The sequence below is a fragment of the Hyla sarda genome, chromosome 6 (assembly GCF_029499605.1).
Source record: "Hyla sarda isolate aHylSar1 chromosome 6, aHylSar1.hap1, whole genome shotgun sequence".
Classification (NCBI taxonomy): Eukaryota; Metazoa; Chordata; class Amphibia; order Anura; family Hylidae; genus Hyla; species Hyla sarda.
Window position 1 is genome coordinate 247,760,083 of NC_079194.1, and position 27,426 is coordinate 247,787,508.

At 42.1% G+C, this 27,426-nt stretch overlaps 1 protein-coding gene across 1 annotated transcript in view; it reads left to right on the plus strand.

The window, feature by feature from the left end:
* Positions 1–27,426, plus strand: part of LOC130276902 (mucin-2-like) — a 379,260-nt gene that overhangs the window by 16,620 nt on the left and 335,214 nt on the right. Inside the window, exons 2-3 of the mRNA XM_056526896.1 lie at positions 24,004–24,259; positions 25,807–25,853. The gene's annotated coding sequence lies outside the window, so the exon portion shown is untranslated. The remainder of the gene's footprint in view (positions 1–24,003; positions 24,260–25,806; positions 25,854–27,426) is intronic.

Consider the following 27,426-nt stretch of genomic DNA (forward strand, 5'->3'; position numbering starts at 1 on the left):
CTGGACTGCACCTGCCCAAATTAACAGAGGCACAACTAAATATGCTCAATAGCCCTATAACCCTATCTGAGGTAGTTAAAATAATTAAGTCCTTCCCATCTCAAAAAGCGCCTGGACCCGATGGGTTTATAAATTTATATTATAAAACTTTTTGTGACATAATATCCCCACACCTCACAGTAGCATTTCAATTGGCTATTAAGAAGGGTTCATTTCCTAGTGAGAACTTGCAGGCATTGATAGTAACACTCCCCAAACCAGGGAAGTCACAGGATCTCCCTCAAAATTATAGGCCGATTTCGCTGCTAAATCAGGACCTTAAAATTTTTGCTAAATTAATTGCCTCTAGACTAGCAGTAGTGCTGCCTTCTATAATAGACGCAGATCAGGCAGGTTTTGTGCCGAAGAGACAAGCTTCGGATAATACTAGGAGACTTTTAAATGTTTTTCATCATTTGGAGAAAACGAATACCCCGGCTTTGGTACTAGCATTAGACGCCGAGAAGGCGTTTGACCGGCTTCGCTGGTCGTACGCCTTCGCGGTATTGCGACATATGGGGTTTAACGGCTTGATTTTGTCTGCAATTACTTCTTTGTATAGTGGTCCGTCGGCTAGAGTCTTTACTAATGGGGCGTTATCCACTCCTTTGAATATTCTCAACGGAAGGAGACAGGGGTGTCCCCTGTCTCCCCTAATTTTCATTATATGCTTAGAACCCTTGGCACAGGCGCTCCGTACAGATCCACGAATCTCAGGGGTATATATAGGTGGTAGGCAACATCTCATCTCGCTATATGCGGATGATATTATCCTCACGCTCACACAACCCACATTTTCTACCCCCGCGGCGTTAGATGTTATTCATAACTTTGGTATCTTATCATACTATCACCTAAATGCCTCCAAGACCCAAGCGTTACCTATCTTCTTGGATACGCAGACAGTGATAAAATTTAAACATACTTACCCCTTTGATTGGCGGGCCTCAGATGTAACTTACCTAGGTATTAAGCTTACCTTCCCTCATAAAATGCTATTCCATACTAATTATGAACCGTTTTTGAAGACTATAGAGGAGGAGATAAGGAGACTGGCACAATTTGATATATCCTGGGTAGGTAGGATTTCCACCTTTAAAATGTTTCTCTTGCCACGTTTTCTATATTTATATAGAACCTTACCTATTACAATCCCCAACTCCTTTTTTGTGGCAGCCCAATCTATTCTAAATAAATTTGTATGGGCCGGAAAGAAGCCTAGAGTAGCATCTTCTATACTTACCAAAGCAAGGGGGGCGGGGGGCTTAGGAGTACCGAACCTTCATGGCTACTATGTGGCCACGCTGATTAGCTCCTTGCGCGGGTGGTGGAAGGGTAGGTTGGAAGTTCCTTGGGTACACATTGAACATACATATACGGCCCCCTACCACATTGCAGATGTTCTGAGCCATCCCTTATGGGAGTCAGTATCACCGGTACCCTTATTGAACCCAATCATTAGGGCCTCATATAAGGTTTGGGTACAGTTTCTGAAAGCTACTGCCTCGACCGATAATGCTAAGATAACCTTACTCCCCTTAACGTTTATTAGGGCCTCAATTCCACAACTGGATATTCAATCATGGACTCTCCGTGGTATTACACATGTTAGCCATTTATATGACTCTGGACGTCTGATGACGTTCCAAGAGCTACTAAATAAGTATCATGTCCATAAAAGAGATTTTTACATGTACTTACAGATAAGACATTTTCTGAACACTTTGACACCATCGGGTCTTAGACCTCACTTAGCGACATTGACATTCTTGAATAGTAATCTAAAAGGGTTAAAGATGTTTTACTCCACATTTTTACAATCCACCATCTTTCAGAGATCGCACCCTTTCCGCACATGGGAGAAGTCTTTAGGCGTACCAATAAATAATCTAGACTGGAAACAGGCGTTCCAAGCAGTGCAGTCAGCGTTCCAATGCATATCGCATGTTGAATCCATATCCAAAACTATGTTACATTGGTATTACACGCCGGATAAACTAGCGCGGATCTACCCTGATTCTTCCCCCCTGTGCTGGAGGAATTGTGGACATAAGGGCACCCTTATACATATATTGTGGGAATGTCCGAGTGTTTTACCTTTCTGGTCAGCCTGTAAAACCCTATTGGAAAAAGTGTTACAACAGAATATCCCGTGGGCCCCTCAGTTGGCCTTGCTTTTCATTAACATACACTATATTCCACCTGCACTTAGAGACTTAACCTGCATCATCTGCGTTGTAGCAAAAATCACCCTTACCAGAGAATGGAAATCTCCAATAGTCCCTGACATAATGGAGGTAGTACACAAGGTAAATACAACTTGCACATATGAAAAAATTATTGCGCTAGGCAATGGCAGATACACCAAATTTCAAACACGTTGGGCTAGGTGGCTTGCATCTTCATATTCTACAGTTACATAGCAGACCTATGTCGACTTATGTCAACCTTAGACCGTTCATAACCATAAATGGAATACAGGAGTGGACAGTGTCTATCCTTTTTTTTTTTTATGTTTCTTTTCAGATACTGAGTGTATCTTATTTTCTTTGGACAATGGATGGACATTACATCGGTACAATTCTTTAGAGATATCACCTCAAGATATGTTACTGTTATGTATTGTTTTGTTTCTTTATTTTTGTTTGAAACTGTGTCAATGTGATTGTAAGATATCTTGGCATATGCCGCCATGGATGATGCTAATGCTTTATCTGACCGACAGAATCACAATGTGAAGATAGCATTAATGTTTATTTGTTTATGTACGGAAAAAAAAAAAAAAACTTCTCAATAAAAACTATTGAAACAGAAAAATAACATTTATTGGAAATATCCATTTTCCTAACAAGTAGAAAGCTTCAAAGTTAGAAAAATGCAACATTTTCTAAATTTTCATGAAATTTGGGGATTTTTCACCAAAAAAGAACGCAAGTAACGCCGAAAATTTACCACCAAAATAAAGTAGAATATGTCACGAAAAAACGATCACAGAATCAGAATGTTCGGTAAAAGCGTTTTTGAGTTATTAATTCGTAAAACGACGGTGGTCAGAATTGCGAAAAAGGGCTCAGTCCTTAAGGTAAAAAAGGGCTGGGTCCTTAAGGGTTTAAAACGGAGCAAGGAGCCTTAGGTAACTCAATGGTAAATTTATTACATGAATTTAGCCACATAAAATTGCTGTCCGATAAGCCACAGGGCCCTTGTGGCTAACTTCAGGCTATACAATAATACACAATATAGACAATCTTAAAATTACTAAAATAGGTAAAAGTGTAGTGAGGATTACTGCTGTTATATTGTAAAGTGTATAATATTGGCCATCCAAATACTTAAAATGGTATAAAAACACTTAAAGTCAATCGGCCATTATGCCACTTTTAGTCAGTCCTTGCGTATAGAATGTTCCTCTTTGCAAATAAAGTCCTATGGAAAAGTTTATTTGTTTTTTGAACAATCTTAATATTGTGGCAATGCAAATGCACAAAATACTCTCTCCGGCAAGAGAAAATATAGTGTTAGTAAACTGCTCACTCCTCCGTATAAGGAAAACAATAAGTGAAATGTTCAGCGGCACTCTGCTGATCTTAGCTGTAAGTGCGTGCAGGCACTGGCGGCTGTGAGCTCGTCTGCTTTGTGGATCACGGACCTCTGCAGTATAGTAGTGAGAGGTAGCGGCGTCCTCGTGTCTTCGGGGCGAGAATATATTTGATTGACCGGGCACTGTCTATCAATGGTGCCAGAATGTGGGAATGGCAATGTGAGGTGGGCAGCAGTATTCCTCACTGAATATTGGTATAGTCAGGCTGGACATGTTTTATAATATGATAGATAGAAAACTGACTTAATTGGAACTATATATAGACACATCTTAAACTCATTAAGTGGCCTATTCAGTATTATAGTAAAACAAGACATGAATTCCAAGTTAGAACTCATGAAACCTTGTGAAAGGTGTGGCCCTAGGAGGACTGCATGTGTCACCAAGGTTCCCGGCCTTGGTGAGGCAAGAGCGGGTAATTTTTTGTATTTGTGCTGCGGTGCAGCCAGATGCTGTACCGATAACATACCTGGAAGGCCGATCCAGGACGGCTCTTACCGGGAATGACCAAGATCAGGGTGGGGGTCATTCCCCACAATCCAGGCTAGGCTTTTTGTTGCCTTTAAAGCTAGGCTGCCTCACCAGCTGAAGGAGTTTGGAATGGGGGGAGAGCTCTAACACAGGGCCAGGAGGGCTGTGGGTGAAGTGGTAGCAGACAGTGCCAGGAGGGCTGTGTGTGCGGAGTCTCCCCTGTGATAGTTTCAAGAGAGGGAGCTGTTGGACCGTTTGGCTTGGGCCTGGAAAAGACGGGTGAATCTGCGTGGCTTAAATGCAGGTGTGAAAAGACACCAAGGAATTTAAGGTGGACTTTGTCATGTTGTCCTGTTGGTCTAAGCTAAAAGACTGTGTTTGCTGTGTGCTAAAGTGTGAATAAAACACTGGACTTTGGTTCAAAACGCTGTCTCCTTACCTCTATACTGCTAACCACACCTCACTGCAAAAGCGAGTCATCACATTTGGTGAAGGATGCGGGCAATGCTGTGAGGTTTCCATTGCAGTTGCCGTACTGTTGCCAAGAGCCGCTGGAGTGGTTGCTAGGGGCAACACAGTGAGATCAACATTGGAGCTTCCATACGCGGTTCCCAAGAATCGCTGGAGTCGTTGCTAGGGGCAACGCCATGAGTTGCATTGTAGTTGCAGTGCTGTTGCCAAGAGCCCCTGGTTGCTAGGGGCAATGCAGCGAGGTGCAGCAAGCTGTTTTCTAAGGACTGAGCTTGGGATAACCCACTGGAGCATTTCCTAGGGGCAACAGGGGCAATTAAGTGTTGCCACAATGGAGGAGTTTTACCGGAAAATGCGGGAGTACAACCAACAACACGAGGAGGTCAAGGCATGGCACCAGGAGGTCATGGCACAACATCAGAAGTTCAGCTACCAACTGCAATGGGAGACAATGTTGCTGCAAGGCGCAACGATGACCACTGCCGATGATGACGATACCTACATGTCGGGCTTTGAAAGAGTGGCCAAGTCCCAGCCTGAGGTATGAAACCTTACTGTAAATTACTCTTTTGACTCTGGGGTCAAAGTGGTGGGAGTGGAAGAGTGCCAGGTGCTGGTGGCACCTGTTATTGCACAAACTGTAGATGTTGTGGAGGAGCCCTGTGCTTCTTCCCTCTTATAGGGAAAAAGCGGATCGACATGTATCGACAATGCCGGTCCTCTGCATGATTATGAAATGTTCTATAGAGATGATGATGATGTTGAAAGGTTCTATAGAGATGATAGTGATGATGATGAAATGTTCTATAGAGATGATGATGATAATTAAATGTTCTATAGCGATGATAATGATGAGGATGATATGCCCTGTAGTGTAATGATGTTAGTCCCTCAGTCTAGTGCGAGGGAAACGGCTGCCGCAGTAAAAATTTCTGGCGGCCTTTCCACTGCGCAGACTCAGGAGGCCAAGGAGTTCGCTAATAGGAACACTGACATGTTCTTAGATCTCCCTGAACGTACTTCTGTTATCCGCCATGGAATTGTCGCTGACCCCCAGGTAATGAGACAGGTGAAACCGTACCGGGTGCCAGAGTCACAATGACAAACCATTGTGGAAGAAGTGCAAGAAAACTTGAAGTTTACAGTTAACCGCACGGTTGGCTGGTTGCTAGGCAACCCTGATGCCCGGTCATGAGGGCATTCTTGCACAGATCTTCACCCCCTCAGGTTTGAACAATGGGGGGGGGGGTCAAAGGGGGGGGTATGTGATAAGGTGAAAGGTGTGGCCCTAGGAGGACTGTATTTGTCACCAAGGTTCCTGGCCTTGGTGAGGCAAGAGCCGGTAATTTTTAGTATTTGTGCTGCGGTGCAGCCAGATACTGTACCCGTAGCATGGCTGGAAGGCCGATCCGGGACTGCTCTTACTGGGAGTGAACAAGAGCAGGGTGGGGGTCATTCCCAACAATCCAGGCAGGGCCTTTTTGTTGCCTTTAAAGGCGTATTCCAGTATTTTTTTTTTTTATTTGACTATGCTACAGGGGCTGTAAAGTTAGTGTAGTTCATAATATAGTGTCTGTACCTAGATGTGACTGTTTACTTAGGTGACTGTTTATTTACAAGTCTTATGTGATTTTCACTTCAATATTTATTTTTAACAGACAGCATACAAAAGGACTGTTGTCTCAGATTTTTCCCAGGTTGCAATGCGGCTGAGACCTGACTCACTAGTCAGCTGATGACAGGGAGCCTGTCTGCTTCAATGGGTGGAGCGATCACTTGGTGGGATAGATCAATCTGCAACTAATGCAACAGCTGTAGGCACCCTGATTGAAAACCACAGGTCTTTGAGTGGATGCAGCTCATATATGTTTCAATGGGTGGGGTGGCTGATGTGTGGGAGGGAGGAAAATGTGGGATTTGTAGTCAAAAAAAGAAAAGTCAAACAGGAAATACCAGTTCACAAAAAGCTAGCCACAGTAGTATGGTAATCTCACAACATAGTCATTTAGCCCCAAGACAAGCGAAGATCCTTCCTAAGCATGTCCATTACTGTCTGCCAGGTATGTACTAAAATCACCTTATGGTGGATAACCCCTTTAAAGTTAGGCTGCCTCACCAGCTGAAGGAGATTGTAATGGGAGCTGCGCAGACAGACCACTACCATCCAGAGCCCCGTCTTCCGATGCACAGCCTTTGGTGAGATAGGTGAGAGGTGTGTAGATTGCTGAACGTTTCCCTTATTGTTTTCCTTATACGGAGGAGTGAGCTGTTTACTAACACTATATTTTCTCTTGCCGGAGAGAGTATTTTGTGTATTTGCATTGCCACGCTACCAAGATCGTGGAAAAACAAATAACAAACTTTTCCCTAGGACTTTATATGCAAAGAGGAACATTCTATGCTCAAGGACTACAACAAGCATAATGGCCGATTGACTTTAAAGGGGTATTCCAGAAAAAAAAACTTTTTAATTTATATCAACTGGCTCCAGAAAGCTAAACAGATTTGTAAATTGCTTCTATTAAAAAATCTTAATCCTTTCAGTACTTATGAGCTTCTGAAGTTAGGGTTGTTCTTTTCTGTCTAAGTAATCTCTGATGACATGTGTCTCGGGAACCGCCCAGTTTAGAAGCAAATTCCCATAGCAAACCTCTTCTAAACTGGGCGGTTCCCGAGACACGTGTCATCAGCGATTACTTAGACAGAAAAGAGCAACCTAAACTTCAGAAGCTCATAAGTACTGAAAGGATTACGATTTTTTAATAGAAGTAATTTAGAAATCTGTTTAACTTTCTGGAGCCAGTTGATATATATAAAAAAAGTTTTTCCCTGAATAACCCCTTTAAGTGTTTTTTTTTACCATTTTAAGTATTTGGATGGCCACTATTACGTTTTACAACTTATACAATACCCAAAAAGAGTGGATGTAGTTCTGAAATTTATACTAACCAATATGCTGGACAGTTTGTACAAAGTTGTGGTAGAGGTAGTGACCACAACATAATATGGCGTGGGGTGGGGGTTGGTTTGAAAGACTAATTTTCAACAACTAAAAGAGAACCTTAGTAAAATAGATTGGGCAGTGCTCTTCATAATATACGGTAGTTTTAGCAACTTAGTATACTAGCTATCTAAGACATTTTTAACTCCTTAACCCCTTAAGGACCAAGCCAATTTTCAATGTACGACCAGAGCGTTTATTGCACATCTGACCACTGTCACTTTAAGCATTAATAACTGTGGGATGCTTTTACATTTCATTCTGATTCCGAGATAGTTTTTTCGTGACATATTCTACTTTGTTAGTGGTAAATATTCGCCGATACTTGCATCATTTCTTGGTGAAAAATTCCCAAATTTTATGAAAAAATTGAACATTTAATTTTTTTTTTAAACTTTGAAGCTCTCTGGTTATAAGGAAAATGGACATTCCAAATAAATTATATATTGATTCACATATACAACATGTCTACTTTATGATTGGAAGACAACATATGGCTTCAAAGTTCAGCAGCAATTTTCCAGTTTTTCACAAAAATTTCTAAATTGGAATTTTTCAGGGACCAGTTCAGTTTTGAAGTGGATTTGAAGGGCCTTCATATTAGAAATACCCCACAAATGACCCCATTATATAAAAAACTGCACCCCTCAAAGTATTCAAAATGACATTGAGTAAATGTCATTCACAGGAAACAACAGCAGCAAAGTGAAGGAGAACATTCAAAATCTTCATTTTTTACACACTTGTAGACCCAGTTTTTGAATTTTTACAAAGGGTAAAAGGAGAAAAATCCTCTCAAAATTTGTAACCCGGTTTTTCTAGAGTAAGGAAATACCTCATATGTGAATGTCAAGTGTTCAGCGGGCACAGTAGAGGGCTCAGAAGGGCAGGAACGACAATTTGATTTTGGAGAGTAAGTTTTTCTGAAATGGTTTTTGGGGCGCATGTTACATATAGGACGCCCCTGTGGTGCCAGAACAGCAGAAATCCCCCACATGGCCTACCATTTTAAAAACTACACCCCTCAAGGCACGTAACTAGGGGTCCAGTGAGCCTTAACACCCCACAGGTGTTTGACGACTTTTTGTTAAAGTCAGATGTGTAAATGAATTAAAAAAAAAATTTCACTACAGTGCAGGTTTTTTCTCCAAATTTATTATTTTTACAAAGGGTAATGGGAGAAAATGCCCCCCCAAAATTTGTAACCCCATCTCTTCTGAGTATGGAAATACCCCATGTTAGGACGTAAAATGCTCTGCGTTGGAACTACAATGCTCAGAAGAGAAGGAGTCACATTTGGCTTTTTGAAAGCAAATTTAGCTGAAATGGTTTTTGGGGGGCATGTCGCATTTAGGAAGTCCCTATGGTGCCAGAACAGCTATAAAAAAATTAAAAAAAAACACATGGCATACTATTTTGGAAACTACACCCCTCAAGGAACATAACAAGGGGTACAGTGAGCCTTAACACCTCACAGATGTTTGACAACATTTTGTTAAAGTTGGATGTGTAAATGAAAATAAAAATGTCACAAAAATGCTGGTTTTCCAACACATTTAACATTTTTACAAGGGGTAGTAGGAGAAAATGATCTCCAAAATTTGTAATTCCATTTCTTCTGAGTATGGAAATACCCCATGTGTGGACGTCAATTGCTCTGCTGGCGCACTACAATGCTCAGAAGAGGAGGAGTGCCATTGAGCTTTTAGAAAGAGAATTTGTTTGGAATGGAAGTCAGGTGCCATGTGCGTTTACAAGCCCCCCGTGGTGCCAGCACAGTGGACCCACCACATGTGCCCAATTTTGGAAACTACACCCCTCACAGAATTTTAAAAGGGGTGCAGTGAGCATTTACACCCCACTGTTGTTTGACAGATCTTTGGAACAGTGGGCTGAGCAAATAAAAAATTACATTCTCTTAAAAAATCTGTCAGACACCTGTGGGGCGTAAATGCTCACTGTACCCCTTAAACAATTACATGAGGGGTGTAGTTTCCAAAATGGGGTCACATGTGGGGGGGCTCCATTGTTCTGGCACTATGGGGGCTTTTTAAACACACCTGGCCTTCAATTCCGGACAAATTTTCTCTTCAAAAGACCAATGGCGCTCCTTCTCTTTTGAGCATTGTAGTGCACCCGCAGAGCACTTTTTTTTTTCATTTTCCCATCCAACTTTAACGAAAATTCATCAAACACCTGTGGGGTGTTAAGGCTCACTATACCCCTTGTTACGTTCCGTGAGGGGTATAGTTTCCAAAATGGGGTCACATGTGGGTATTCATTTTTTTGTGTAAAATCAGCCACCCCTGTGAAAATCACCAATTTAGGCCTCAAATGTACATGGCACTTTCACTCCTGAGCCTTGTTTTGCATCTGCAGAGCATTTTACACCCACATGTGGGGTATTGCCGTACTCAAGAGAAATTGCATTACAAATTTTGGGGGTCATTTTTTCCTTTTACCGCTTGTGAAAATAAAAAGTATGGGGCAACACCAGCATGTTAGTGTAAAAAAAAAAAAAAAATGTTTACACTGGCTGGTGTAGCCCCAACTTTTCCTTTTCATAAGGGGTAGAAGGAGAAAAAGCCCCCCAAAATTTGTAGTACAATTTCTCCTGAGTACGGAAATACCACATATGTGGCCCTAAACTGTATCCTTGAAATATGACAGGGCTCCGAAGTGAGAGAGCACCGTGCGCATTTGAGGACTAAATTATGGATTGCGTAGGGGTGGACATAGGGGTATTATACGCCAGTGAATCCCAAACAGGGTGCCTCCAGCTGTTGCTAAACTCCCAGCATTCCTGGACAGTCAGTGGCTGTCCGGAAATGCTGGGAGTTGTTGTTTTGCAACAGCTGGAGGCTCTGTTTTGGAAACACTGCCGTACGATACGTTTTTTCATTTTTATTGGGGGGGACAGTGTAAGGGGGTGTATATGTAGTGTTTCACCCTTTATTATGTGTTAGTGTGGTGTTGTGTTTTTAGGTTACATATACCCAGGTGGTTTACAGTGAGTTTCCCGCCAGGAGTTTGCGCTGCACCAAAAAATTTGCCGCAGCTCATACTTGAAGCAGGAAACTCACTGTAAACCCACCTGTATGAATGCACCCTGTACATTCACATGGGGGGGGGCAAACCTCCAGCTGTTTCAAAACTACAACTCCCAGCATGTACTGACAGACCGTGCATGTTGGGAGTTGAACTTTTGCAACAGCTGGAGGCACACTGGTTGGAAAACCTTCAGTTAGGTTCTATTACCTAACTCAATATTTTCCAACCAGTGTGCCTCCAGCTGTTGCAAAACTGCCACTCTCAGCATGTACTGATCGCCAAAAGGCATGCTGGGAGATGTAGTTATGCAACAGCTGGAGGTACGCAATTTCAAATCCCAGCATGCCGAGACAGAGGTTTGCTGTTTGGGCATGCTGGGATTTGCAGTTTTGCAACATCTGGAGGGCTACAGTTTAGAAACCACTGTATAGTAGTCTTAAACAGAAGCCCTCCAGATGTTGCTAGGAAACTCCCCAACTTCCGTAGGATCCAGGGAGCCGCATCGCCGCCGTCATCTTCTGCTGCCGATCGCCGTCTGCTGCCGATGGATATGTGGACTTCGGCGCCGGTCCCCGTCGGTTTCCCCGTTCTGCCCAGCCTATTGTGGGTGGGCAGAACGGGGAAACCGAAAGTTAACCCCCCCGCCCCCAATCTGCTATTGGTTGTCGCTTCTTGACGACCAATAGCAGGGATAGGAGGGGTGGTCACATCACTCCTATCCCTTTAGGGGGATCGTGGGTGTCTTGGACAACCCCGATCCCCCTTACTTACCAGGTCACCATAGACCCGTATGATGCAAATCACCGGTATTAATTCGTCGGCGATTTTCAGCGATTGCTGACATGGGGGGGGGGGTCTGATGACCCCCCTGGGCATTTGCACGGGGTGCCTGCAGATCGATATCAGCAGTCAACCCGGTCCGGTCCCTGCCCGGTAAGCGGCGGGGACTGAAATCCCCACGGGCGTACAGGTACGCCCTAGGTCCTTAAGTACCAGGGTGTCAGGGCGTACCCATACGCCCGTGGTCCTTAATAGGTTAAAGGGGCACTCTGGTGGAACCCGCCCCCCCTTTTTTTTCAAATCAACTGGTGCCAGAAAGTTAAACAGATTTGCATATTACTTCTATTAAAAAATCTTAATCCTTCCAGTACTTATTAGCTGCTGAATAGTACAGAGGAAATTATTTTCTTTTTGGAACACAGGGCTTTCTGTTGACATCATGACCACAGTGCTCTTTGCTGACACCTCTGTCCATTTTAAGAACTGTCCGGAGTAGAAGAAAATCCCCATAGAAAACATATGCTGCTCTGGACAGTTCCTAAAATGGACAGAGATGTCAGCAGAGAGCACTGTGGTCATGATGTCAGCAGGGAGCACTGTGTTCCAAAAAGAAAAGAATTTCCTCTGTAGTATTCAACAGCTAAAAACTACTGGAAGGATTAAGATTTTTTAATTTACAAAGTAATTTACAAATCTTCAAAAAGGTTTTTATTAACCACACCTCAAGGATCTCACCATCTTTGATACACAATAAAAATTGGAAACAGTTTTATAAAAATGAAAAAGGTTTATTAAACATCAATTGTACCTTAATTATGAAGGAAAATAAAATGCATGTCAAAAACAGATAAAATCAGATAGCACTAAATATATTAACATTTAACCATTGGTCCCTAATGGAGAAATGAATGGAACACTGCTTAGTATTGTTGAAGCACAAGGTGCAATCTTGTAGTTGTCTGCTGATACAGAATTCCGATAGTCCGGTACTTGGAGATGTTAAATCATTTGCATGGTGCACATTGAACATATATTGCACAGTCACTGGGATAGTAGTTTTAAACAGTCTATGGAATGAAAAGATTTGCCACCTGTATAATTTATATAATATTAGAGCTCACCCGATCTTCGCCGCTGGTCTCGTACTGCGACGGACTGAATATGAAGTCCTGCGGCTGTTTGTGGATTAAACCAGTGTTGGAGTCCTCCAGAATTTCTGGCTCTGTGTTATCAGGGGTAGATTTTTCGCAAGCTTAGACTGGGGATGAGCTCTGACAGGAGACCCCAAGCGCACAAGGTCCACGGCTACACGATGTGCTGATTGTAATTCAGTGCTCTTGAGCACAGGCAGGAAGTGTCACTTGGCGCGAACAGACTGTGTGTCCTGATGTATGAAATGGAGACACAGGTGAGGCTGATGGATCTCTTCCTCAGTAGATAAAATGTATCTGACCCCTTCCTCAGTAGATAAAATGTAAATAAAATCATACATTTTATCTACTGAGGAAGGGGTTGGATCAAGCCCCCTGAAACGCGTCTAGAGCTTTCTACAATCTGAACACAGCACTAAGAATAATGCACTGCTAGTTGCTGACATCACCATCCAAGCCGGCTTTTACTAAAACAGATCCATCAGCCTCACCTGTGTCTCCATTTCATACATCAGGACACACAGTCTACTCACACCAAGTGAGACCTCCTGCCTGTGCTCAAGAACACTGAATTACAATCAGTAGATCGTGCAGCCGCAGACCTTGTGTGCTTGGGGTCTCCTGCTGGAGCTCATCTCCAGTCTCGGCTTGCGAAACATCTACCCCCTGATAACACAGAGCCAGAAATTCCAACTATCTGGAGGACTCCAACACTGGTTTAATCCACAAACAGCCGCAGGACTGATCGGGTGAGCTCTAATATTATATAAATTATACAGGTGGCAAATCTTTTCATTCCACAGACTGTTTAAAACTACTATCCCAGTGACTGTGCAATATATGTTCAATGTGCACCATGCAAATGATTTAACATCTCCAGGTGCCGGACTATCGGAATTCTGTATCAGCAGACAACTACATGATTGCACCTAGTGCTTCTACAATACTAAGCAGTATTCCATTCATTTCTCCATTAGGGCCCAATGGTTAAAGGGTACCTCTCATCAAAAAAACTTTTGATATATTATAGATTAATGTATGCAGAATAACTTAACAATTGCATGTTATTAAAAAATATGCTTCTTTCTATTTAATTTTCCACTTTGAAGAAAAGACCACTAGGGGTCTCCCTACCAGTCCTGGCAGCAAGCATTTCAGACTCATGCTGGAGTCCTAGACACTACGAGCTGCCAGTCTGCTTTGTTCACAAAGGAGAACACTCACAGCTGCCAGTCTGCTTTGTTCACAGCCTGTTTGGCTGTGAACAAAGCAGGCTGGCAGCTCTGAGTGTTTAGGACTCCAGCATGAGTCAGAAATGCTTGCTGACAGGACTGATCGGGAAAAATACAATAGAAAGAAGCATATTTTTCATTAACATGCTCTTGGAAAGTTATTCAACATTCATTAATCTAAAATATATCAAAAGTTTATTTGATGAGAGGTACCCTTTAACCCCTTAAGGACCAAGGACGTACCGGTACGTCCTTGGTCCTGCTCTCCTGATATAACGCGGGGTTACACAGTCATATCACGGTGGGCCCGGCGTCATAGTGAAGCCGGGACCCGCCTCTAATAGCGCGCAGCGCCGATTGCGGCGCCGCACGCTATTAACCCTTTAGCCGCCCGCTCAGAGTTGAGCCGCGCGGCTAAAAGTGAAAGGGAAAGTTGCCGGCTATCTCAGTCAGGTTGTTCGGGATAGCCGCGGCTAATCGTGGCATTCCAAACAGCTGACAGGACAGCGGGATGGCCCCTTCCTGCCTCCTCGCTGTCCGATCGCCGATTGACTGCTCAGTGCCTGAGATCCAGGCATGAGCAGTCATGCGGCAGAATCGTTGATCACTGGTTTCTTATGAGAAACCAGTGATCAATGATGAAGATCGGTGTGTGCAGTGTTATAGGTCCCTAAGGTACCTATAACACTGCAAAAAAAGAGTGAAAAAAAAAAGTGAATAAAGATCATTTAACTCCTCCCCTATTAAAAGTTTGAATCACCCCCCTTTTCCAATAAAAAAAAAACACAGTATAAATAAAAATAAAAATATATGGTATCACCGCGTGCGGAAATGTCCGTATTATTAAAATATATCATTAATTAAACCGCTCGGTCAATGGCGTGCGCGCAAAAAAATTCCAAAGTCCAAAATAGTGCATTTTTGGTCACTTTTTATATCATTTAAAAATCAATAAGTCCTATCAATGCAAAAATGGTACCGTTAAAAACTTCAGATCACGGCGCAAGAAATGAACCCTAATACCGCCCCATACACGGAAAAATAAAAAAGTTATAGGGGTCAGAAGATGACAATTTTAAACGTATTAATTTTCCTGCATGTAGTTATGATTTTTTCCAGAAGTCCGACAAAATCAAACCTATATAACTAGGATATCATTTTAATCGTATGGACCTACAGAATAAAGATAAGGTGTTATTTTTGCCGAAAAATGTACTACGTAGAAACGGAAGCCCCCAAAAGTTACAAAACAGCGGGGTTTTTTTTCAATTTTGTCGCACAATGATTTTTTTTTCCGTTTCACCGTAGATTTTTGGGCAAAATGACTGATGTCATTACAAAGTAGAATTGGTGATGCAAAAAATAAGCCATCATATGGATTTTTAGGTGCAAAATTGAAAGAGTTACGATTTTTTAAAGGCAAGGAGCAAAAAACGAAAATGCAAAAACGGAAAAAACCCCGGTCCTTAAGGGGTTAAATGTTATTATATTTAGTGCTGTCTGATTTTATCTATTTTTGACATGCATTTTATTTTACTTCATAATTAAGGTACAAATGATGTTTAATAAACCTTTTACATTTTTATAAAACTGTTTCCAATTTTTATTGTGTATCATCAAAGATGGTGAGATCCTTGAGGTATTTAATGAAAACCTTTTTGAAGTGCTCTATTTTGGTCGGTGGGGACCGACTATTTAACCACATATACCTCAGATTCTCGGTTGTGAGCTGCACACATATTTCTTTTACTCTAATTTACAAATCTGTTTAACTTTCTGGCACCAGTTGATAAAAAAAAAAAAAAGTTTTCCACCGGAGTACCCCTTTAAGAACACAGCCCATTTTTGACTTTTTTTCCTCCTCATCATTAATCTTTTTCATCTTCAGACCAATATGAGGGCTTTTTTTTGTGTGACCAATTGTACTTTGTAATGACAGCTTTCATTTTTCCATAGAGATGAGCGAATCGAAGCTGACAAACTAAAATGGGTTACGAATTTCATGAAAAATTCGATTCATAACGCATGCGAATATCGCCGCGATTGGATCACGTGAACCGCTTCATTAAACTCCATTTAGTGCGGTCCAGGCTCCAGGGCATCTAGAATGGCAGATCCACATGTCAGTACATGAGGCAAGGAACGCTGGGAAGGGAAGGCAGGTAGGCGGGATGTCCCTGAATCATATGCAGGATGCAGCCAGTCACTCCTGTGATGTCACAGCCCCATTTTCCGGCTCGTCATATCATTCATTACACTGCAGAGAGATAGGACGGACATTGCTGTGTGTGTTTTACACAGACAAGCTTGCTGCATCAGCGTTTCACCTCTTAGTCACCACATCCTTCTGTAGGACACAGCACGGCGTTTTTGCACAGAAATTAATTCTTACTGCAGCGAATAACCCCTCAGTCACTGTGAACAGCATTGTATTTAAGAGAGGGGCAGAGAGCTGTGTGTTGCCACAGCTGCAGGAACGTTTTCACATGAGGGAGAAATAATTTTTTGGGGCAAATCTGTGTCTTTGTTCCACAACAACAGGTCTGCTGGTTATACTAGTCTGTAGACGGTTTAATCCATTCCCAGCAGTCCATTCTTAATAGTATTTGAGAGAGAGTCTTTTTGCAATTTTGGGTTAAGTATATAGCGACTGTGTGCTCCAGCATTTTTGTGTACTGCTGGTGTTGTGGGCAAATCATTTTTATTGTGTACTGTAGCGCATTTTTCTTCCCTCTTAAGGGCATACCACAAACCTACATCTAAGTGGTGTATTATTTTGTACCTGTTAATCTGTCAAGGGCCTAGATGCTGTGAAAGTCCATGCAAAAGTAATCACCGCCTGGTGTTTTACTAAAAAAAAAATTTTTTAAGTGTACTGTAACGCAATTTTCTGACCTTATAAGTGCATACCACATATGTACATCTAAGTATTGTACTATTTTGTACCTGTTAATCTGTCAAGGGCCTAGATACTGTGAAAGTCCAGGCAAAAGTAATCACGGCTGGTGTTTTACTCCAATACTTTTTTAAGCATACTGTAGCGCATTTTTCTGCCCTCTTTGTTCCGCAACAAATGGTCTGCTGGTTATACTAGTCTGTAGATGGTATAATACATACCCAGCAGTCCATTCCTAATAGTCTGTGAGAGAGTGCAATTTTGGGTTAATTACACAGCGACTGTGTGCTGCAGCACTGTTGTGTACTGCAGGGTGTTGTGCAAAAATACATATTTTTTTTCCCTTTGTTGGAGAACACCAAGCCCCCCAAACATTTTCAAAGGTCATGTTTTCCTAAACTAACTATTTCACTTTTTTAATCGCTGCTCAACAGACGATAAGGGTGCTGACTTCATTTTTCACTTACTGTAAGAGCTGAAAAGTGTCAATTCAGTTTTCTAATATAAATAACAATTGCAAAACAACACAATCATATATTGTGACTCCTAAAAAAACAAATATATAAAATGGCCCATTATGACCCTAAGGACGGGAGCATTTTTTGTAAATCGTACCACTGTCACTCTGGGATGCTTTTACTTATAAATTTGATTCTGAGATAGTTTTTTCGTGACATATTCAACTTTGTGGTAGTGGTAAATTTTCATCTATACTTGCATTATTTATTGGTAAAAATTCAAAAATGTTATGCAAAATTTGAAAATTTAGCATTTTTCTAACTTTAAAGCTCTCTGCTAGTAAGGAAAATAGACATTCCAAATAAATTATATATTGATTCACATATGCAATATGTCTACTTTATATGTGCATCATAAAGTTGATACTTTTGGAAGACATCAGAGGGCTTCAAAGTTCAGCAGCAATTTTCCAATTTTTCACAAAATTTACAAAATCTACATTTTTCAGGGACCACTTCAGTTTTGAAATGGATTTGAAGGGCCTTCAAATTAGAAATACCCCACAAATGACCCAATTATAAAAACTGCCCCCCTCAAAGTATCCAAAATGACAATCAGTAAGTTTGTTAACCCTTTAGGTGTTTCACAGGAATAGCAGCAAAGTGAAGGAGAAAATTCAAAATCTTAATTTTTTTACACTCGCATGTTCTTGTAGACCCAGTTTTTATGAATTTTTTCAAGTGGTAACAGGAAAAAAAGCCCCCCAAAACGTGTAACCCAATTTCTCTCGAGTAAGGAAATACCTCATATGTGTATGTCAAGTAGCAACAATGGAATTTTGGAGAGTGAATTTTGCTGAAATGGTTTTTGGGGGGCATGTCACATTTAGAAAGCCCCTATGGTGCCAGAACAGCAGAAAACCCCGCATGGCATACCATTTTGGAAACTACACCCCTTAAGGCACGTAACAATGGGTCCAGTGAGCCTTAACACCCCACAGATGTTTGACGACTTTTCGTTAAAATCTGATGTGTAAATGAAAAAAAAAATGTTTTCACTAAAGTGCAGTTTTTTCCCCAAATTTAAAATTTTTACAAAGGGTATTGGGAAAAAATGCCCCCCAAAATTTGTAACCCCATCTCTTCTGAGTATGAAAAAACCCCATGTTAGGACGTAAAATGCTCTGCGGGCGAACTACAATGCTCAGAAGAGAAGGAGCGCCATTGAGCTTTTGGAAAGGGAATGGTAGTCAGGGGCCATGTGCATTTGCAAAGCCCTCTGTGGTGCCAGAACAGTGGACCCCCCCACATGTGACCCCATTTTGTAAACTACACCCCTCACATAATTTCATTAGGGGTGCAGTGAGTATTTACACCCCACTGACGTTTGACAGATCTTTGGAACAGTGGACTGTGCAAATGAAAAATTTAATTTTTCATTTTCACGGTACACTGTTCCAAAAATCTGTCAGACACCTGTGGGGCATAAATGTTCACTGCACCCCTTAATTCATTACATGAGGGGTGTAGTTTCCAAAATGGTGTCACATTTAGGGGGGGGTCCATTGTTCTGGCACTATGGGGGCTTTTTAAACATACATGGCCTTCAATTCCGGACAAATTTTCTCTTCAAAATCCCAATGGCGCTGCTTCTCTTCTGAGCATTGTAGTTCGCCAGCAGAGCACTTTACATCCACATATGAGATATGTTCTTACTCAGAAGAAATGGGGTTACAAATTTTGGGGGGCTTTTTTTTCCTATTTTCCCTTGTGAAAATGAAAAATTTAGGGTAACACCAGCATTTTATTGACATTTTTTTTTTCATTTTCCCATCCAAATTTAATGAAAATTTGTCAAACATCTGTGGGGTGTTAAGGCTCACTAAACCCCTTGTCACGTTCCGTGAGGGGTGTAGTTTCCAAAATGGGGGTCATATGTGGGTATTTATGTTTTTGCGTTTATGTCAGAACCGCTGTAAAATCAGCCAACCCATGTGCAAATCACCAATTTAGGCCTCAAATGTACATAGTGCACTCTCACTCCTGAGCCTTGTTGTGCGCCTGCAGAGCATTTTATGCTTACATATGGGGTATTTCAGTACTCCAGGAGGAATTGCGTTACAAATTTTTGGGTTATTTTTTTCCTTTTACTGCTTGTGAAAATAAAAAGTATGGGGCAACACTAGCATGTTAGTGTAAACATTTTTTTACACTAGTTTTTTTACACTAACAGGCTGGTGTAGCCCCCAACTTTTCCTTTTCGTAAGGGGTAAAAGGAGAAAAAGCCCCCCCAAAATTTGTAGTGCAATTTCTCCCGATTACGGAAATATCCCATATGTGGCCCTAAACTGTTTCCTTGAAATACGGCAGGGCTCCGAAATGAGAGGACGCATTTGAGGACTAAATTAGGGATTGCATAGGGGTGGACATAGGGGTATTCTACGCCAGTGATTCTCAAACAAGCTGCCTCCAGCGGTTGCTAAACTCCCAGCATGCCTGGACAGTCAGTGGCTGTCCAGAAATGCTGGGAGTTGTTGTTTTGCAACAGCTGGAGGCTCCATTTTGGAAACACTGCCGTACAATACGTTTTTCATTTTTATTGGGGGGGGGGATGTGTAAGGGGGTGTATATGTAATGCTTTACCCTTTATTATGTGTTAGTGTAGTGTAGTGTTTTTAGGGTACATTCGCACTGGCGTGTTACGGTGAGTTTCCTGCTAGGAGTTTGTGCCACGGGGAAAAATTTGCCGCAGCCTAAACTTGAAGCAGGAAACTTACTGTAAACCTGCCCTTGTGAATGTACCCTGTATGGCAAACCTCCAGCTGTTTGAAAAGTGCAACTCCCAGCATGTACTGACAGACCGTGCATGCTGGGAGTTGTAATTTTGCAACAGCTGGAGGCACACTGGTTGGAAAACCTTCAGTTAGGTTCTGTTACCTAACTCAGTATTTTCCAACCAGTGTGCCTCCAGCTGTTGCAAAAGTACAACTCCCAGCATGTACTGCTCGCCGAAGGGCATGCTGGGATTTGCAGTTTTGCAACATCTGGAGGGCTACAGATTATAGACCACTGCTCAGTGATCTCCAAACTGTGACCCTCCAGATGTTGGGGATATAAAATGGCCCATTATGACCCTAAGGACGGGAGCATTTTTTGTAAATCGTACCACTGTCACTCTGGGATGCTTTTACTTATAAATTTGATTCTGAGATAGTTTTTTCGTGACATATTCAACTTTGTGGTAGTGGTAAATTTTCATCTATACTTGCATTATTTCTTGGTAAAAATTCAAAAATGTTATGCAAAATTTGAAAATTTTGCATTTTTCTAACTTTAAAGCTCTCTGCTAGTAAGGAAAATAGACATTCCAAATAAATTATATATTGATTCACATATGCAATATGTCTACTTTATATGTGCATCATAAAGTTGATACTTTTGGAAGACATCAGAGGGCTTCAAAGTTCAGCAGCAATTTTCCAATTTTTCACAAAATTTACAAAATCTACATTTTTCAGGGACCACTTCAGTTTTGAAATGGATTTGAAGGGCCTTCAAATTAGAAATACCCCACAAATGACCCAATTATAAAAACTGCCCCCCTCAAAGTATCCAAAATGACAATCAGTAAGTTTGTTAACCCTTTAGGTGTTTCACAGGAATAGCAGCAAAGTGAAGGAGAAAATTCAAAATCTTAATTTTTTTACACTCGCATGTTCTTGTAGACCCAGTTTTTATGAATTTTTTCAAGTGGTAACAGGAAAAAAAGCCCCCCAAAACGTGTAACCCAATTTCTCTCGAGTAAGGAAATACCTCATATGTGTATGTCAAGTAGCAACAATGGAATTTTGGAGAGTGAATTTTGCTGAAATGGTGACCCTCCAGATGTTGCAAAACTACAAATCCCAGCATGCCCAGACAGCAAAGAGCTGTTTGGGCATGCTAGGAGTTTTAGTTTTGCAAGATCTGGAGGGATACAGTTTAGAGACCACTGTATAGTGGTCTCAAACTGTAGACCTCCAGCTGTTGCAAAACTACATATTCCAGCATGCACAAACAGCTGTCTGGGCATGCTGGGAGTTGTAGTTTTGCAACATCTGGAGGGCTACAGGTTAGAGACCACTATATAATGGTCTCAGACTGTAGCCCTCCAGATGTTGCTAGGCAACTTACCGGCTTCTGTAGGATCCAGAGAGCCATCCTCTTCTGCCGCACGTCATCGCCGCCCGCCGATCACCGTCGCCCGCTGCCTCCGGAGGGGTAAGTGGACCTTCGGCGCCCGGTCCCCTTTGGTTCCCCGTTCTGCCCGCCTATTGTGGGTGGGCAGGACGGGGAAAACGAAAGTTAACCCACCCCCCGCCTCCGATCTGCTATTGGTGGTCGTGTCTAGACCACCAATAGCAGGGACAGGAGGGGTGGCACCCATGCCACCTCACTCCTATCCCTTCAGGGGGATTGTAGGTGTCATGGACAACCGCAATCCCCCTTATTTTCCAGGTCACCATAGACCCGTATGACCCGGAATCGGCGCAAATCACAAGTGTGAATTCACTTGTGATTTGCGCCGTTCACCGACGTGGGGTGATATCACCAGTCACCCCGGTCCAGTCCCAGCCCGGCGTGCGGCGGGGACCGAAATTCCCACGGGCGTATGGATACGCCCTTAAGTGCCAGGACGCAAGGGCGTATGCATACGCCCTTCGTCCCCAACAGGTTAAACAAGTGCCCGAGGAAAACTCTTCTATAAAAAATTGAAAAATATATAAAAATAAGTATTTTGCTTATAAAAATGAAATACTGCAAGTAGTCAACTGCAAAGTTTTTGCAATAACAAATTAATATATTGAATCCAGAGATCATTGTCTTGTTTCACCGTTTAATTCTGTTTCATCTTTCATCATGTTTTCTTTATTATTGCCAAGAACTCCATGGCCAGCCTGTATTTCCAGTAGAACTATAAGAGTATGGATTTGGCAATTGATTCTGATTTGAGGAAGAGGATAGATCTGCTTAATTGTATGCCAAATTGGTACCAAAGGGGCCAGAAACTGACTACATCTGTGCTTGAATGTGTCCATTGAAACCAGAGTAAGGGTGCATGCACATCACGTTTTTGCAATACAGTTCCCGTATCAGGGTTTTGATGAAAAACGGATTCCTCAAAACCTGAATAAACTGTTTCAATTTGTGTGTACAAATTTAAAACTATACGGTGAAAAAACGTATAGGCTTTGAAAAATTATGTTCGGTTGCATCCGTCTTTTAAGAAAAAAAAGTATACGTTTTTAACTTTTCATTCCATTTTGAATAAAGTTTCACTTGTTTGATTGAAATTCCAATAAAAAAATAACTGTTCAAAGTCAAGAAACATACGGTGAAAACCGGATGGAACCGAACGCACATCGGTTCTGTACGGTTCCCATTGACTCCCATGTTTAAAAAAATGAATACGGTTTAATACGGTTTTCCACCTGGACCAAAAAACGTGGTAGACTACGGTTTTGGGTACGGGTAAAGAAAACATACAAAACTGTATGTGATGCAAAACGGACCAACCGGTTGATGCGTTTGACATACGGTTTACAATGTTAAGTCAATGCATATGGTTTTCTATACGGTTCCATATGGTTTTTAACTTTAAACCGTATATGGGAACTGTAAAGCAAAAATGGGGTGTGCATGCACCCTAAGGCTGGATTGTATTATAGGATTTTGGAACTGCAAATGAAGATGACTGATTATAAGGATTGGTTGACTGTGTATTGTTGTAAACACGTGGGTATCCTTGAGTTACTCTCCCAGCATTATTGCCATTTTGATACCAGTAATAAAAGGAATATTGCCAAGGACTAGCAGAAACAGGGAACTGTGGATACTGACCACCAGCTGTTAGAATTGACTATTCCAGGTGGTAGACCATTTTGAAGTTCCTGAGTTCCAGTAGGCTTTCAGTCGTTCATTCTTTGCTGTGGTTCTTCAGTTGCAGAATTAAGTTGTATCATGCTTTCCTGTTCCTACGATGAGCTAATGTCACTGGAACACACAATACTCCTATTGTCATCTAATGAAGGATCCTTTTTTTCAAAGAACATATGTATCATTTTATTATTTTGAATGTCAGGTGGTATTCTGACATTTTCTGATTCTAAAGGAATTTTGGAATCTGGGACACAGGTAAAAATACGCATTTTTAAGGGTACTGTAGCACATTTTTCTGCCCTCATTAGTACATACCACATACCTACATCTAAGTAGTGTACTATTTTGCACCTGTTAAACTCTCAAGGGCCTAGATACTGTGAAAGGCCAGGGAAAAGTAATCACCGGCTGGTGTTCTAGGCAAATACTGTTTTAAGCGTAGTGAAGCATATTGTACTCCTAATAAGTATGTCAGGAAGAGTAGTGCTAGGACGTGCACAGTGGAGTGGCAGAGGCCTAAGGAGTAGTCCAGTGCTGAAAAACATATCCCCTATCCTAAGGATAGGGGATACGTTTCCGATCGCAGGGGGTCCTACCGCTGGGGCCCCCCTCAATCTCCTGTTCGCTGGTCAGATAGCGCGTGTCGACCACTGCACAAAGCTGTGGCCGACATGCCCCCTCAATACAGCACTATGGCTCTGCCATAGAGTTGCATTGAGGGGGCATGTCAGCCACCGCTTCGTGAGGTGGTCAACACGCCCCCTTCCCGCGGGCTGCCGGGGCCCCAGTGGTTGGACCCCCCGCGATCTGAAACTTATCCCCTATTCTTAGGATAGGGGATATGTTTTTCAGCACTGGACTAGATTAGATGTGGAAAAATACGACCTTTTTATATATTTGTGCATAACTAACCATTTTTTTCTGTCCTCCAAGGGAACTTTCTACACCACTGTCCCCCATCATTTGTGTACAGTTATACAGTGTCTACCTGTATTCCCACCTGCCGTTCCCTGTCTGAACCAGACCCTACATGCAGCTTTAAATTCCATACAGTTGATGGTTGTGTATGTCCAAATGGAACATATCTAGATGAAAGAGGTTTTTGTGTGAAAAGGGAGAACTGTCCATGCTACTATAAGGGGTTTCCTGTGTCAGCCAATGAACCTTTTCATGTTGGACGACTTATATGGTAATGTAAGCTATTTAAAGTTATTTATCTAGGATATCTGTAATCCAAAATTTTGCATTGCTAAAATCATCAAAAATCATTGTTTGTGGCACACAGTTAAAGGGGTACTCCGGTCGGAAAACAATTTATTTAAATCAACTGGTGCCAGAAAGTTATGCAGATTTGAAAATTACTTCTATTAAAAAATCTTAATCCTTACAGTACTAATTAGCTGTTATATACTACAGAGAAAGTTCTTTTCTTTTTGAATTTCCTTTCTGTCTGTCCACAGTGCTCTCTGCTGACACATCTGTTCATGTCAGGAACTGTCCAGAGCCAGAGCAAATCCCCATAACAAACCTACACTGCTCTGCAGTGAGGACAAGCAGGGCTCTGTGCAGTGAGGACAAGCAGGGCTCTGTGCAGTGAGGACAAGCAGGGCTCAGTGCAGTGAGGACAAGCAAGGCTCTGTGCAGTGAGGACAAGCAGGGCTCTGTGCACTGAGGACAGGCAGGGCTCAGTTCACCGAGGAAAGGCAGGACTTTATACACTGAGAACAAGCAGGGCTCTGTACACTGAGGACAAGCAGAGCTCTATACACTGAGGACAAGCAGGGCTCTGTGCACTGAGAACAAGCAGGGAGGGCTCTCTGCAATGAGGACAAGCAGGGCTCTGTGCAGTGAGGACAAGCACGGCTCTGTGCAGTGAGGACAAGCACGGCTCTGTGCAGTGAGGACAAGCAGGGCTCTGCAGTGAGGACAAGCATGGCTCTGTGCAGTGAGGACAAGCAGGGCTCTGTGCAGTGAGGACAAGCAGGGATCTGTGCACGGAGCAAAGGCAAGACTTTATACACTGAGGACAAGCAGGGCTCTGTACACTTAGGACAAGAAGGGCTCTGTGCACTGAGGACAAGCAGGGACAGCTCTGTGCACTGAGAACAAGCAGGGATCTGTGCAGTGAGGACAAGTAGAGCTCTGTGCACTGAGGACAAGCAGGGCTCTGTGCAGTGTGGACAAGCAGGGATCTGTACACTGAGGAAAGGCAGGACTTTATACACTGAGAACAAGCAGGGCTCTGTACACTGAGGACAAGCAGAACTCTGTACACTTAGGACAAGCAAGGCTCTGTGCACTGAGGACAAGCAGGGACGGCTCTAAGAACAAGCAGGGCTCTGTGCACTGAGGACAAACAGGGCTCTGTGCACTGAGGACAAGCAGGGCTATGTGCACTGAGGACAAGCAGGGCTCTGTTTAGTGAGGATCTGTGACACGCTCCCAGCTCACACATCAGGATTATTAACAAGCCAGGAGCCTACACAGAGCCCTGCTTGTCATCCCCTCACTGCCTGTATTTGGACTCCTCCCAAAGACACACAGGCAATAGCTGCAGGGACAGCATTTTTCACCCCAAAATATAAAAAAAATTTTAACCAACGTATATTACAAATATACATATAATGTTATTTTCTACATTATATAAAAAGTTTTTGTTAATGACAGGTGCACTTTAAATTATGCTTATTATTACCTTTATATGTGTCTAAAAATTTTCTCAATTTCTCCTTATAGCAACTGTACAAATGGATCAGTACGTTGTATTGACCAAGGAATTCTAGGTAATCTATATAACTAAACCTGTTAATAAGTATACATTTCAATTGAATGTTAATTAAATGAAGCAATGACCTAAAATGTATTTATTGCTTTTAACTGTGAAATATCTTGACTGTGGGACAGCCGCTTCTCTGAACCCTGTCTAAGAGCCCTTATAACTTGTATAACCATATTATGTCACATAGGATAGTATTATGCCTGCCAGTCTCTATACACACACAGAGGTATCAGATTAATCAATTACTTTTTCAAATTGGTCCAAAAATTATCCCTTTTTGGGAGTAGCAACAGGTTTCATGTCTGTAAAGTGAAGAGGTAATGGATGAAGCTGTAAAAAAAAAAAATATCCAATTTTGGTAGCAACTGAATTGGTGTTCTAGAATCAATCAATGTACCACAAATATACATGTCACGCTTAAAGCTTTATGTATAGTTATTTTTTATAGTGGCTCTGACATCACACCTATACTGCCCCCTGATTATCAGGGAGAGCTATTTGCATCCTTACTTTGGGATTTTATGATCCTTATAAGTTCTGCTGAACTGAACTGCCCAAATTTAGAGCTGATTTAAACTTTTAGCAGAGTTCTAACTGAACTTGGGTTATGTTGGATCGGATTGCTTATCTAAAATGTTACCAAAAGCGTAACATTGGAATAGGGTCAGCTTTATAGAAAATGAATTCACCAAAAGATCACCGAAGTGATCCACTAATTTCCTATATTTCCCATATATTTGTTGAAAGGTATAATCTTTATTAATTTCAAAACACCAACAAAAAAGGAGTTAAAATTTGCAGTGTATCTCTCCTCCTGTATTATTAGTTATCTGTGCCAGCCAGGCATCACCTATTATCTACCTGTGTGTACCTGCAGTGTACACACGGTTAATGGAGGAGTCTACACTGTATATTAAAAAACCTGTCCTATGCCCCCCTCGACATGTTTCGCCGCAAGACGCGGCTTTGTCAAGAGGCTTAGGGGCACTGAATGAAAAAGCGCCAAAACAGGGGTTAAATAACCTCCTATTGTGACATCATGGTGGGGTGATATCCACTTCTGATTGGTGGGACACCATCCCATCCAATCATCCTCTATTTAATTTGATGGACATTTCCATGCGCCTATTGCTGCTCTCATAGTTCAACCAATCCGCATAGTTGTTTATTGGTTGCCTCGGTAATACATCACATGATTGCTGCGTCATGATCTCAGAGCCGATGTTCACATCCGCCTCCTGCGCTATGACCCCTGCGCGAGCTCTTGTACCAGCGCCGATATCCACATCCGCTTCCTGCGCCGTGACCCCTGCGCGAGCTCTTACACCAGCGAGCGTACCTTACTGTCGGAGCTGCGCAGTTCTATATGCGCGGGGACTTAGTCTCCACGGGCATTTCCAAATAGATATAATAGTCAGTCACTATGTAATTTCATATGCGCCAGAATTTTTCTATATAAGGGCTGCGTGATGTAATCTGCGCACATACTTGGTCTTTCATAGTGCTCCATGTTGATAGGGATAAGCTCCAATAAAATACATTATTGCTCTATATGATATTCTATATTATTCTATATT